We start from the raw sequence: 13,643 nt of genomic DNA on the forward strand, positions 1-13,643 counted from the left end.
TATTCCCATGTGGTTTGGTTTTCAATAGGCTGCAAATGTTTCCCTTGGTTCTGAAATGCCCTGGAGACTCTTCTACAAGATGCACAAGTAGCTCCCAGGAAGCCAGGCTCCAGATGTAATAGGAACGTCTGGAAACAGGGTGTTTCACAGACGAGGTGCTGCTGTGGGATTTCCCTGTGATAGAGTCCTACAAGTTTCTTGTGGGAGGAGTAAGGGCATTTGTGGGGTCACAGCTCCCTCTCAGGCTGGAAGGGACTTGAACATCCTGTGGTCTAATCATCTATGCCTGCATCCCTTCCAGATAATCTCGGCCATGATGTTTCCCAGGGATGGGGGTCACCCCCTTACAAAGTGGTAGCCCGTTGATTCTTTGCATTGCTTGACTGATTTAGAGCAGCCTTTATATTGAGCCAAAATCTGTCTCCTGTGGTTTCTGTCCTTTTGTTCCATGTTTACCTTTTGGGGCCACGCAGAACACACTTAAGCCTTTTAGAATTGAAGTCCTCTGTCTTGGCCTCCTGGGCCCTGTCTTGCCTCTGTTCACCACTTTCTTACTGCTGGCTGCTCCTCCTGTGATGCGATGCCTGAGCTAGACAAGGAAGCATTGCACTTCGACTTTATTCACACTCTCTGGCCTGCAGGCAGAAAGGGCCTTTGATTTGCAAGGGTCAGGGACTGGGCACTGGGGGCTGCCAGGCGCTCCCTAGGCTGATGAGGCTGACACCAGACCCTGGGGGACAAGGGCAGGGCACCTGGCTCACACGTCCGCTGGCCAGCCCACCCACCACACTGGCTCACGCATGATAGCCAGTTCCATTTTTCACCACAAATCTTGTCCACAGGAAATGGGCTTTCTTAGAAGAAGAGAGGAAATGCATTTAATCAGCACGGAAGGAAGGTAATTGGTAGTTGGCAGGTTTGTGGCTCCAAGCATGCTGGTGCAGGTCTCCGTATCTGGGGCCTCGGCCTAACTTCCCTTCACGGAAGTGTTGATTGAGTAAATGACGGTGCTCCTCATGCTGGAGTGTTATGTGGATGTCTAAAAATGTTTTTGAAGAATGTCTGATGTAGGGAAAGATTCACCTCGGAGTGTTGAGTGAAGAAATTGAGACACAAAAATCTATATGCAGCATGATCTTAATTTGCAGAAAAGAAATATGTATGCACAAGAGGTGCAGGGGAGTAAGCCAAAATGTTTTCACTGGTTATCTAAGAGGTTACAGGTGGCTTCCTTTGCTTTTTTGGAGTGTAATTGATTGTCTGCATTTCCTACAGTGAATGGTCCTGAAATCAGAAAAGCCAATGATGTAGGTGTCTTCAGGAACTGATGGTCCAGCTGGGAAAACAAGGGCCATAACGCAATAAAAACAACAGCCCGGCCAAGTGTTAAGTGCCGCAGTGAGGCTTGTAAGTGCTACAGGAGCGCAGGGGGAGGAGAGCCGCCTCCCTGTGTTTACCAGGTGCCAGGCGCCGTGCTGGCGCTCAGCCTGAGGGCTGTTGTCGGTCGAGGCACAGATGGAGCTGCTGAAGCCCAGAGGGTGGAGGCGCTGCCAGTAAGTGGCAGAGCCAGGACACTGGCCCAGAACTGTCCGACTTGGAACCTCTGGGTGACACTCGCTGTCCTGGGAGTAGTAGAAGCTGTGGGACTTGGAAGGACCACAGGGAGAGGGAAGGCAGGTGAGAGGCCCGAGCTGGCTGTGCTGAGCGAGGCTGGCTTGAGTGGAGTGCAGGCCAGGGCCCTGACCAGGCAGGAGAGTGGACTGGGCCTGACTGCAAGGGACCTTGAAAGCCACGCTGTGGGGGCAGCCCTGGGTGTGTGGGGAGGGGGTCCTCTGGTTGTGCCCTTCACCAGGCAGAGAGCCTGTGGAGTGAGGTGCATCTTAGATGGCAGGGCGCAGTTGAGAGCAGGCATGTGACGGGTGGTCATGCTGGGTGGATGGTCAAGTGGAAAATGGAGATGAGCCTGGCAGTGGGCTCAGGATGGGCTAGACATCGAGACTGAGTCGGCAAGGCCTTCGCCTCTCACGGCCTGCACTGGGGAGGCCTCTTGCTCCTCCCATCCATTTATTTCTCCACAGGCTTCTGCCACGTGCAGAAGGCTCCCACTGTTTGCCTGTCTGTTTCTGAGACTGTGCCAGCTTGTGTCCACGGTGGGAGAGAGATGACAGGTGAAGAGGAGCGAGCCCTGAGAGAGCCAAAAGCATAAGTTCAGGGAGGAGGTCCTTCTTGATTGGCACCTGTGAAGCTTTCCAGCCAGGTCTCCAGATCCCTGAGCTTCCCTTCCTGCTCCCATCCCCCAGATCAGCTGCTCACTCTTCAGCCCTGGAAGCCGGCTTCATGTGCGCAGGGGGGCTGTGCCCTTGGGTTCCTGCCCTGGCTTCCCACACTGCCTCCTCAGCCCTCCTCTGACATCCCTCCCTTTGTCTTCTTCCTCCTCAGGCTTCAGGGGGCCACTGCTGGCCTGAGTGCTGTCAGGATGCCTCCCTGCCTCGACTTCCTCCCCACCAGCCCTGGCCCACCCATCTCTCCGCATAGCGCTGAGGAGCTGACAGCTCCGTGGGGATTTGCGGTGCCCCAGTGTGAAGCAGGGCCTGAGAGGGAGATTTTCCTCACCTTGAGGCACTGGAGGGTCAGTGGAGTGAAGGCTTTGAAAGGAATGCGCTCAGTCAGTGTGGGTCCGGCCTCCTGGACTAACTCAGCTCTGTGGTCACTTGAGAACGTAACTCCCCAGGTGTCCTAGGGTTGACACAGCACCAGGTGCTTCCCCACCTCTGCTGGGCCCCTTTACTCGAGAGCAGAGTCAGGCTCACTTTGGGCCCCTTTCCATGCGCATGCAGTCTCCTGTTCTCCCACTTGTTTCTCTGCGTGACCATGTGGAGTTTGCAGGGTGGCAGCAGCTGGAATTGTTCAGGAGTCCAGCTCTATTTGCCTCCAGTCCTGCTTGGCTTTCTCCAGGCCCTTTATGGTAGAAGGAAACTTGAGAACTGTTTTCATGTCTGTTAATTTCACTAACTGCACTAAGATTTAGACTGGCACACAGGTATTCTTATGTAGCGTCCTCTTCCTGGTTATCTCAGTGTGAGCATCTCAGAATGTCGGTGTGTTCATTTAGTCAGCCCCACCAGGGTCCCTGTGTGGAAAATGCAGCCCAGAGGCAGGGCAGGGGGCTCATGGGTCTCCGTCAGAGGCACAACCTCCTGATAACACCAAACGTCAGTTATCGTTCAGGGGTTCCCAGGCATCCCTGAAGCCCATCTGTGACTCCTGGGGCCTGTGGATCCCAGATTCAGGATCTCAGATAAGTAATTTGCCCGAGGTTTCTCCTTAAGCACATGGCTGAGCTGCCGCTGGAAGCCGGGTCTCCTGGCCCCAGAGTGGTGCTTTCGCCTCCCGCTCTAGTCCCTACCCCTCCCTTTCCCAGCAAGGTGCTGTATCTGGGCCTCATGCTCAGTGCATGTCCCCGTTTCCCCCCCACCCCGCCCCAAGGTCTGAGCTTGGCATTTGGGCCAGCTGGGCAAGGCTAGTGTGTCACTCCCAGGTGCCAGTCTGGGTCAGGCAGACGTTCCATCTACCCGCTGTGTGATGGGGACCATTCCACAAAAGGCTGGAAAAGGAGCTGGTAAGGAATCAGACCCCAGTAAGCTCTTGGCACTGGCTTAGGGCCCCATCGAAGCCCTTCTGGACCTCTAGCTGCCACCACTGCAGGTTAGTGGTGGCAGGTGTTCCTGCCTTCCACTCTCAGTGAAGTTCCAGGGCAGAGGGCAGCCTGCTGAGCCACAGTTACATAAACCGGATGGGGAAGAGCCCAGGAGAAAACTTTAGGTTCTGCTTACTCCCAAAGAGAACTGGTCCAGGGGCCAGCCTGGTGGCGCAGCGGTTAAGTTCACACGTTCTGCTTTGGCGGCCCAGGGTTTGCCGGTTTGGATCCTGGGTGCGGACATGGCACCGCTTGGCAAAAGCCCTGCTGTGGTAGGCGTCCCACATATAAAATAGAGGAAGATGGGCATGGATGTTAGCTCAGGGCCAGTCTTGCTCAGCAAAAAGAGGAGGATTGGCAGTAGTTAGCTCAGGGCTAATCTTCCTCAAAAAAAAAAAAGAACTGGTCTGGGCGTCAGACGTGGGTTCTCCTCCAGGTCCCTTGTACGACGCTGGGCAGGTTGTTCTGCCTCCCTGTCATCCCCTGTGCCCTGGGATCTCATTTGACTGCTTACTTCATAGGGCATAAGCTCTGAAAGGGACACATTATTACCTGTAGTAACAGATAACAGTGATCTTGACCATGACTGTGTGTAAGAATATAAGGTGGTGAGGTGGCATTTTCTCTGCAACGGCGGCCAGGCAGCAGCCTTTCTCCACAGGAAGCACAGATTGGTTTTGTCCTCAGACCCATGAGGTGAAGCCTGCTTTGGGTGGTCTTGGGACCAAGCCCTTTGACTCCAGCCTGACTTTGGCCTAGCTGCCCTACACTGCTGATTTGGGGGTGAATGTGACCTCAGATAAGACCTCAAAAAGGCAGACGTTTGGGGATGCTGGGCAGCAGATGGATGGAAGGCTGCTCTGCCTGGTACAGAGAGAATGGGGACACCAAGAGTCTGCTTGGGAGAACAAGGGCCATGTGGGATGTTGCTTCCATGAAACTGGGAAGAGAGTCCCCCCAAACCTTCGTGCTGTTGCCCCCATCCTGGAGAGCCCCTCTCATGAAATTGGCACGTGGAGAGGGCCTCCGGCTTCCAAAACTAGGAACTGGTACTGTCTGTGCTGCTTCCTCATCCTCTGTGGAACTAGTTGCTCATCACCATCGCGTTCTGTCGCCCCCAGGTGAGGAGGTCCAAGCTGGGGTGGGGGTGGGGGGTCGTTAGGAGAGCAGGGGGTGTGGGTCAAGACTGAGTCCTCCTGTTGCTGAGGGTGTTGAGGTTTTTATTTATTTATTTTTATTGAAGTCATATTGGCTTGTAACATTGTGTAAATTTCAGGTGTACATTATTATAGTTCAGTTTCTGTATAGACTGCATTGTGTTCACCACCAGTAGTCTGGTCTGAGAGTTTTTTAAAGGGCCAGCTGTGAGCTGGGGGAAGGTGTCAGTTTGGGAAGTTCTGTGACAGAGTCCCAGGGGAGGCACAATCGGCTGGGCCAGGCAGTGGTGGACAGATGAACACAAGAGTCATTGAGCACCTGCCAGCAGGTCAGTGCTCAGCACTGTGAAATTTGTTATTTAAGCCTGCAGAGCAGGCGGGTTCATTCCTATTCCTATGAGGTTCTGACTTTGTAAAGGCTGAACAGCAGAAGCGCGATTTGAACCCAGTTCTTATTTGGATGGGTTCTTATTCCTTTATGCCACAAATGCCCTGAATAGTCGAGGGCACACAGGAAGCCCTCAGCCCCTGGATGAGTGAACATATGCATGCTTCAGGGAGCTGGCTTCTCTTTTCCGTCATTATTAAGATTTCTAGGGACCGGCCTGGTGGCGCAGCAGTTAAGTTCACACGTTCTGCTTCTCGGTGGCCCAGGGTTCGCTGGTTTGGATCCTGGGTGCAGACATGCCACCGCTTGGCAAAAAGCCATGCTGTGGTGGGCGTCCCACATATAAAATAGAGGAAGATGGGCATGGATGTTAGCTCAGGGCCAGTCTTCCTCGGCAAAAACAGGAAGATTGGCAGTAGTTAGCTCAGGGCTAATCTTCCTCAAAAGAAACACTTTTAGGCCACAGAGGTGAGTAACAGAGCCCTCCCCCTCCTCCTCGCTTTCTGTTCCCTCTCCCAGTGGTCCTTCCTGCTCTCCCTGGGCCGGCCCCTGTCACCCCAGACTCCCTGGGTCTGGGGCTGTGTGGTCTTGGCCCAGAAGACAGGTGTGCTCACCCTCTCCCTCCTGGCCCACCTGCGAGGTACATGTGTGGTTAGTTCAACTCCGGCCTTGAAAGGCAGTCTGGCTCAGACAGGGTCCTATTCTGTGTTTCCAGTGACCCTCATGCCAGGTGACCCCAGCTGATCGTGCCTGGGGCAGCTCCATCACTGTGGCCAGTAGCATCTTTGAAGAACTGCAGAAAACTGCCTGTAATGGAGGAAGCCAGAACATCCAGTGGTGGTTAGATTCTGGGGTGCCCTGGCTGGATGCGAGCAGTCATGGCAGGGATTCATGAAGACAGTTAATGCGCTGGGGAAGCGTCTGCATGCAATACATGTATGTGAAAAAGCAGGCTAAAAAACAATATGTGCACCACAATCCCAATTTTGCTAAATTTTTTAAAAGCTTGGAAAAATACACAAAATGCTAGAAGTGATCCCAATCTTGCTTTTAAAAAAATATTAATTCACTTAGAAAAATACACCAGAACAGTAATCCTGGGGTTTTTTCCCCCTAAGGTGATGGATTTGTGGGTGGCTTTTACATTTTTCTTTGTGCTTTATTTTCAAAATTTTCTCAATAAATCTGTATAAGTTTACTACTCAGAAAAAAAAATTTTAATAGGAGGAGGAGAGAGAGGCAGGGTACAGTGGAAATCAACAACATTCTGGAAAGCAGAGGCAGCGTAAATATAACACTGAACCAGCTGGGGCCTGGGGAAGCTCTGAGTTACCCTTCAGCCCACAGAGATTCTGGAGGAGGGCCGAGAGGTCGGCCTGCCCTGGGCAGGGGTGGAGCTGTGCGGGCCTCTCGAAGACTGAACTGTTTATTTGTTAATGAGCTTCAGCAGTGTGCCTCTCCCGGGAGCTGGGAGCCAACAGGCCCCACAAATCAATACAGCAATGGGTGTGGTGACTGTCAGCTCAGGCTGGCTCTTCCCTCACTCCCCCTGTGCCCCCCTTGATTTGAGAAATCTACTCTTAAGGTCTTAATTTGCATTTCCATGTGTATCCAGGTTGAGACCCCCACACACCCCCTTCTCCCAGTTCAGTGCCTCCTGATCTACAGGCTCTGTTCCCACAGCACCGCCCCCCTCCCCCTCACTCCCCTGCCGCTGGCTCCTTGAGACCCAGAAGAGACTGGGAGGGGGAGGGGAGAAGAGGGGAGGGGCAGCCGGGAGAACCGCGAGTGCCAGGCCGTTCCCTGGAGGCGAAGCCAGACTGGGACAATAGCTCTGTCTCCTTTCTCCCCCAAGGGAGGAGGTTTCAGCCTCTGGTTTTTCATGACTGATGGCTGGAGAAATGACCAAGTGATTGAGAAGAGAGAGAGGCTGTACTGAATATGGAAATGAGGCTGGAGGGGGTGGGTGGAGTGGAAAGTCTGGAAACCATTTCTGGGAGATGATAAACCTCCTTCAGAGGCAAGTCCAGCCTAGTGCTGCTCTGTCTAGTAGTCACCCTTCCGTCAAAATACACAGCCTTTGTTTGAGTGGAGGTCAGATCCCAGACGGGGCTGATGTTTGGCCTTTGGTGGGGCTTGGAGGCGGAAAGCCCAGGTGTGTTGTCTCCAGAGCCTGCTTTTTCACATACTAATGAATTGCATGCAGACATTTCTCCAGGACATTAACTGTCTTCATGAATCCCTGCCATGACTGCTCACATCCATCCAGGGGCACCCCAGAATCTAACCACCACTGGATGTTTTGGCTTCCTCTATTACAGGTAGTTTTTTGCAGTTCCCCGAACATGTTGCTGGCCGCAGCGATGGAGCTATTCTGGACGTGGTCGTCTGGGGTCATCTGGGGTGCAGGTTGCTGAACACAGAAGAGGACCCTGGTCTAAGCCAGGACTGCCTTCCAAGGCTGGGGTTGTACTAACCGCATGCGTATCCTCGCAGGTGGGCCAGGAGGGAGAGGGTGAGCACTCCCATCTTCTGCGTCCAGCCCATAGCCCCAGACCCAGGGAGTCTGGGGTGTGAGGGGCCGGCCCAGGGAGAGCAGAGGGACCACTAGGAGAGGGAACAGAAAGCGAGGAGGGGCAAGGCTCTGTTGCTCACCACTGTCTCCAGAGTCTGAGCTTCCCCCCAGGCCGCCTGTGGGTCTTGCTTTCTGCTCTGGATTGCTCTCACAAGGGCTGAGTTTGAGCGTGTTAGAAAGTTGGGATTCAGGGACTCATCACACTGGCTGCCTGCTAGGTCCTAGATTCCCAGCTGGTGGGAGGAGAGGTGGGTTTGAGCAGCCCCAGGAGAGCCCAGCTGCCCACAGTCTGCCAAGGAGTCAGCCCCACGAAAGAGCACCCAGACCTGGTGCCAGGGCTCCACCCAGCACCTCCATGCTGAGGGCTTGTCTTCCTCCAGGAGGGGCCAAAACATCCCTCGGCCTTGGGTCTCAGTGATGAGCTCAGACAGCCCTTGCCTCCGCGTGGCAGGGCTGGCTGGGGACTGACCTGCCTCGCCTGCGTGCAGCCGTGCAGCAAGAGGTGCAGAGCACAGTGCCACGCTCGCACGACAGGCGTGGGTTGAGGCTCCTGTAGATCGTTGACCTTTGGGTTTGGAGTCTGCTTCCCAAGCCCACCCTCCAGTTCACCCCATAGCCCAGCTCCAGCCTCCCCATACTTGGACCCTTTGCCAAGGGACTGCTGAGCGCTGTGTGCCCGGAAAGAAGCCCAGATTGTAGGGCGAAGTTCAAATGACTGGCCTCTCTCTGCTTTGGTTCTGCTCATCTAGGCTAGGAGAGAGGCAGGGACAGGGCTATGTGACCTCAGGCAAGTCACTCGTTGCTGAACCTCAGCTTCCTCAGGACTAAATGGGACAGCTTCCTCCTGCCCCAGCAGGACCAGCTCTCTGGCGCAGCTTCCCAGCCCAGGCCCCTCAGCAGCCTCCTCCTCCACACTCCCCACCTCACAGCCTGTGCTTCCACTGCCTAGAACTTGCCATTGCCCCCAGCAGGCCTGCCTCTGCCACACGGCCCGCCTGTGCCCGTGCTTTTTGCTTGGCTGGGGAGCCTGTGACCCACTTCTCTGCCCTCTTACCGCCTCCATGTGAAGCCCCCTTGCGCGCTACCACCACCACACCCTCGAGCCCCACAGGTCCCTGGGGCTCCCTTTCCCCAGCCCAGCACATACCCAATCTCTCCAGACCAGTCCTTCACAGAGGGCTCAGAAAGACCACACTGGTGAAGTCGGCAGCATTGCTTTGGCTGTTCAGCCTCCTCTTTCTTTTTTTTACCTCGGTGGTGTCCCCTCTAACCTTAAGTTTCCTTGGTCATGCAACAGATTTTTATTGAGCACGGACAACATGCCAGGCATTACTCTGGGTGCAGGAGGTAAAGTCGTGAATGAGACAGACCAAAAGCTTCTGGCCTGTCACAGCCTTGCGACCCTCAGCAAGTGACTCAGCCTGCTTTCCCTTGGCTGAAAGGGGTCTACACCAGTGTGCCAGCACGCCCCAGTGTTCCCCTTCTTAGGCTTTGTTCACTGTTTGTTGAATGAAGACCTGCCCAGCAGTTAAAGAAATTTCCAGGAAATTGCCTTTCAAGATGCAAAAAGACCTTTCCTTCTCCTAAAATCATATAGTCAAGAAGACTTAAGATAATCAGCTCTGGAGGGCCAGAGAGAGCTGGCAAGAAAGGAGTATGGGTCCTGCAATGGCCCCTCCCTTCTGCCTCTAGCCAGGACCCTCCCAAGACGCCCAGAGGCAGTTCTGTGCTCCTGCCCTTCCTGCAGGTCGCTGGCCTGGCCTGGAGTCCTCCCAGCTCAGACCTTGCCTCTGGATGCAGGCCCCTAGGGCAATTCCCCTCTGTCCATACATCCACTGAGCGTGCCCAGGAATCTGGGGCCTCAGGGACCCTTCTTGGTGCCAATGAATCACTGTTCAAGGTGCCAGCTTCTCCACGCTTGGTGGAGCCCCATCGCAGATACTGGTAGGAAGGAGAAAGCATTCAAATGGATTGAGCTGATGGAAAGTAAAACTAATTACAGCCGCCATGATAGGCACAGCTTCTCATTTGTACCTTATCAAGGAAGGACACTCAGTAATGATGGTGTGCGATTGTGCAAGCCATTCCGCAGAGCACACTCGCTGTTCCGCATTGAGCTCCGACAGGCTGGGCTGGCCTCACCCCGAGGCAGCCTGCTCCGGGCCGCCAGGTGCTGAGGGCCCTGGGCCCACGTCTCGACCCTGTTTCTCCCTCACTGTGAGGGCTTGGCAAGCCCTCCCCTGACCCATCTCTAGGGGTCTGCTCAGTGCTGAGTTTGGATTCTGTGCAGTTAAAAAGCAGGAAGCACTGCCCTCCCTGAGAGTGGAGCAAAAGTAGGTGGGAGGGAAGTTCCGGGGGGGACATTCGTTCAGAACACTGAGTGCTGGGGTTCTTGTGCAATGTCTGGCCTCAGGGGCTGCTCCCACTCAGGAGGGGCGGGGCCCCAGCCCTGGGACAGAGTCCCCGCTCTGGTTCTCAGGCTGCTGCCACCTGTACCTTCCACATTTCGCTTTGTCTTCAACAGACCCCACCTGACCAAGTAGAAAGAGCCTGGAACATGACTTTGGAGTTTGTCAGATGGCAATTTAACTGCCCCTTTGCCATTCACAAGCTCTGTGACCTTGGATAGGTCAATTGTACTCTCTGAGCCTCAGGTTCTTTGTGTAATGTGGGCAGTTCCTAGCTCAAAGGTTTATTGAGGGAATTTTTTCAGGTAATGCACGTAAAGCCCAGCACAGTGTCGGGACATCGTCAGGACCCACATCTGCTCGCATCTTCATACGTCACCTCCCCTGAAGACCAGTAGAGGGTGTCCAGGGAACTCTTGTTATGCCCCAGAGCTCAGTGACCCTGAGCACCCCTGCCGGCTGCGCCTTCTCTTGACATCTAGAAAGGAGGCTATGGCCAAGAAGGCAGGCATCCTGGCACCACCCCTGGCCAGGTAACCTGTTTCCTCATCTGTGAAGCAGGGGGCAGTAGTGAACACCCACCAAGTGGTTGCGAGGACCGACAGACCCAACATAGGGACCCGGACAAGGAGGTGCTGCCATGTTCCCTCCCACCTCTGCTGCCGGGAGCCCTCCTGCCCTCCGTCCCCTCTTCCTCAGGGACTGACCCAGCAGGCCAAGTGTCCACTAGTGATGTGCTTCAGATTTCACTTTTTTAAAATTCAAGAAAATCTCTATTAACTTAGAAACTTTTTTAAAGTCTTAGAAAACCTGTTAACTGAAATGCTTAGGCCAAGTTCTCCTTGATTAGCTCCCTGGTAATTAAGTCACTGAGAGCTCAGACCAGGGCCTGGATCTAGTAAGCTCTGAGTAACTGTTAGTGTGGTGGAAGGCCAAGTAGAAAGTCCCCTTTCCCCCGTAACCCTCCTTGTGAAGGGGTTTCTAAAAGGCACGCTCCCTTTCTCCCTTAGTATGGAGGGTACAGTAATTTCCAGAATGTTTCTTTTCTTTGAGGATTTGGAGCACCATATAGTCACCACACAGAACAATCCCACAGCGTGCAGACGCGGCAAGTGCAGGAAGTGCCCAGGACGTGCTCCAGGAACTGGTCGCTTTGAGTTTCCATCACACCCTTTGTTTTTGTTTCATTTCCATTTGTTCTCAAAGCCACATAACAGCCCCTGAGTTCTCTTGACTTGGGGTCTGGTTAATGAAGGCCCTGTCTCCAGTTGGATCTGGTTTTCCTGGTTGTCAGCCTTCAGTTCAGTGTTAACGGTGCCTTAAAAACTTGGGAAGGTTTATGAGGAAAGGTCAAGGTTACAGTAGGAGTTCAGATTACTGCGGTGCCACCCTGTTTGAGGGTCACTGTGCGGTTCAGTTCAGGGCCTTGCTGAGGTGTCCTCATCAGGTGGAAAGTCTGGGCGGGTGGCGGCCTCTCTCTACCTTTCCCCTTCAGCACACCCTAGCTTTGGGTCCAGAGCAACTGCAGGATCTCAGTGTGGTGACTCCTGGATCCAGAGGTGACATGGGAGCTGGCCTCAGATCTAGAGTGGTGGCCAGAGCCCATGGGACCTTCCGCAGGCCCAGGCCTCCCTGGTGTCCCAGCAAACGGGTTTGTGCTGCAGTCTGAGCAGAGAGGGCTTCCGGCCTGGCTTCAGGCCCCTCGCCTCACCTGGGCTTTCCTGAGCTTACAGCTCGGAAACTCCGTGGGACAGAGTTTTCGTCACCATGCACAGGCTCTGGGGAGGCTCCCACACCAGCTGTCACTACAGCTCAGGTACAAAGGTGTGACCACCAGGTAATGGTCTGTATGAGCTGGCCCGGGTTACGTAAACGTTTTCCATCTGTAATGTGGGCGTAAGTAATACCCACCTCAGTAGAATAGAAAAGTCCAGAAAGAGTCCTGGAAACACAAGAATTTAGGAACAGTAGAGGTCATTTCAGGTTGGTAGTGGAAAGACAGTTCATTCAAGAAATGGACAATTTGCTGCCTGGAAAAAAATGAAGTGGCTCCTGACCCTTAAACCTTACATCAAGATCAACTCCAGATAGATTAAAGATTTAAAAAATGAAGCTGTAAAATTAAGGGAAAAAATGTGGAAGAATTATTTTAAAAGTCTTAAGCCTGACAAGGAAACTTGCGTGTGTTTAGGTACATACAAATAAATTTCTGCATGAATTAAGCCAACATAAAAGTCAAAAGAGAGGGGCCGGCCCTGTGGCCAAGCGGTTAAGTCCACGCAGTGTGCTGCAGGTGGCCCAGTGTTTCATTGGTTCGAATCCTGGACGTGGACATGGCACTGCTCATCCAGCCATGCTGAGGCGGCGTCCCACATGCCACAACTAGAAGGACCCACAACAAAGAATATACAACTATGTACCGGGGGGCTTTGGGGAAAAAAAAGGAAAACAATAAAAAAAAAAAAAGTCAAAAGAGAGGGGCCGGCCCCGTGGCCAAGTGGTTAAGTTCGCGTGCTCTGCTTTGGCAGCCCGGGGTTTTCCTGGTTCGGGTCCTGGGTGCGGATGTGGCACCACTCGTCAGGCCACATTGAGGTGGCGTCCCACATGCCACAACTAGAAGGACCCACAACTAAAATATACAACTATGTACAGGGGGCTCTGGGGAGAAAAAGCGGGAAAAAAAGTCAAAAGAGAAATAACAAACTGGAAAAGTGCATGTCTAATTCTTTTCAGAGATAAAAGGTTAGTTTTCTTACTTTATAAAGAATTTGTACAAATTAAATACAGAAAAGACCAGCAACTCCATCGATAAACACACAAAGGATAAAAGCGAATAACTCCTGGAAAAGGAGCTACGGCTGCTGCCTGGGCCTGGGCCCCAGAGCTGTCTGGACAGGAGCGTTGGGGTGAATCCCGGCTCTGCGCTTAGGTACTGTTTGACCTCACAAGTTATTAATGCCCACTGGGCCTCAGCTTCCTGAGCTGTAAAATGGGGGTAACCATAGTCCCTGTTATTAAATGGGTTAGCGAGTATAACGCGTGTAGGACGGGGAGAGAGGCAGTCAGTGCTGTCAAGGCTCGATAGATAAAATGTGAAAGGAGGCGTGAGCTCACCTGTGAGTGGGATTGTCTTGTGATAAGAAACGTGCAGTGATAAGCCATTTCCCCACCGTGTTGCTGACAGTGTATGAAATCTAGCGCTCGTGCCGTTGACTGGAGAATCAATATCTGTCAGGTCTGAATACACATATCCTTTGACTGAGCACTCTCTCTTCCTGATAACCATCCAAGAAATGACGCGCACGCAGGGGTGTTCATGCAGCACTGTTTGTAAAAGCAGAAATTGGAAACAGTTGTCCTTCAGCAGTGAACTGGTTAAATCATTTATAACACGTCCATAACTTGGATGATTATGCAG

General features: G+C 53.3%; 1 protein-coding gene and 1 long non-coding RNA gene across 24 annotated transcripts in view; both read left to right on the plus strand.

Annotated features, from left to right (window-relative positions):
• The window catches only part of ANKS1A (ankyrin repeat and sterile alpha motif domain containing 1A), a 178,506-nt gene that overhangs the window by 150,347 nt on the left and 14,516 nt on the right, over positions 1-13,643 (plus strand). The window lies entirely within an intron of this gene.
• Positions 3,881-12,466, plus strand: LOC138919641 (uncharacterized). The gene is made up of 2 exons (XR_011430018.1): positions 3,881-5,714; positions 7,859-12,466. It is a non-coding gene; the product is annotated as an uncharacterized lncRNA (long non-coding RNA).

Source organism: Equus caballus, chromosome 20 (assembly GCF_041296265.1).
Source record: "Equus caballus isolate H_3958 breed thoroughbred chromosome 20, TB-T2T, whole genome shotgun sequence".
Classification (NCBI taxonomy): domain Eukaryota; kingdom Metazoa; phylum Chordata; class Mammalia; order Perissodactyla; family Equidae; genus Equus; species Equus caballus.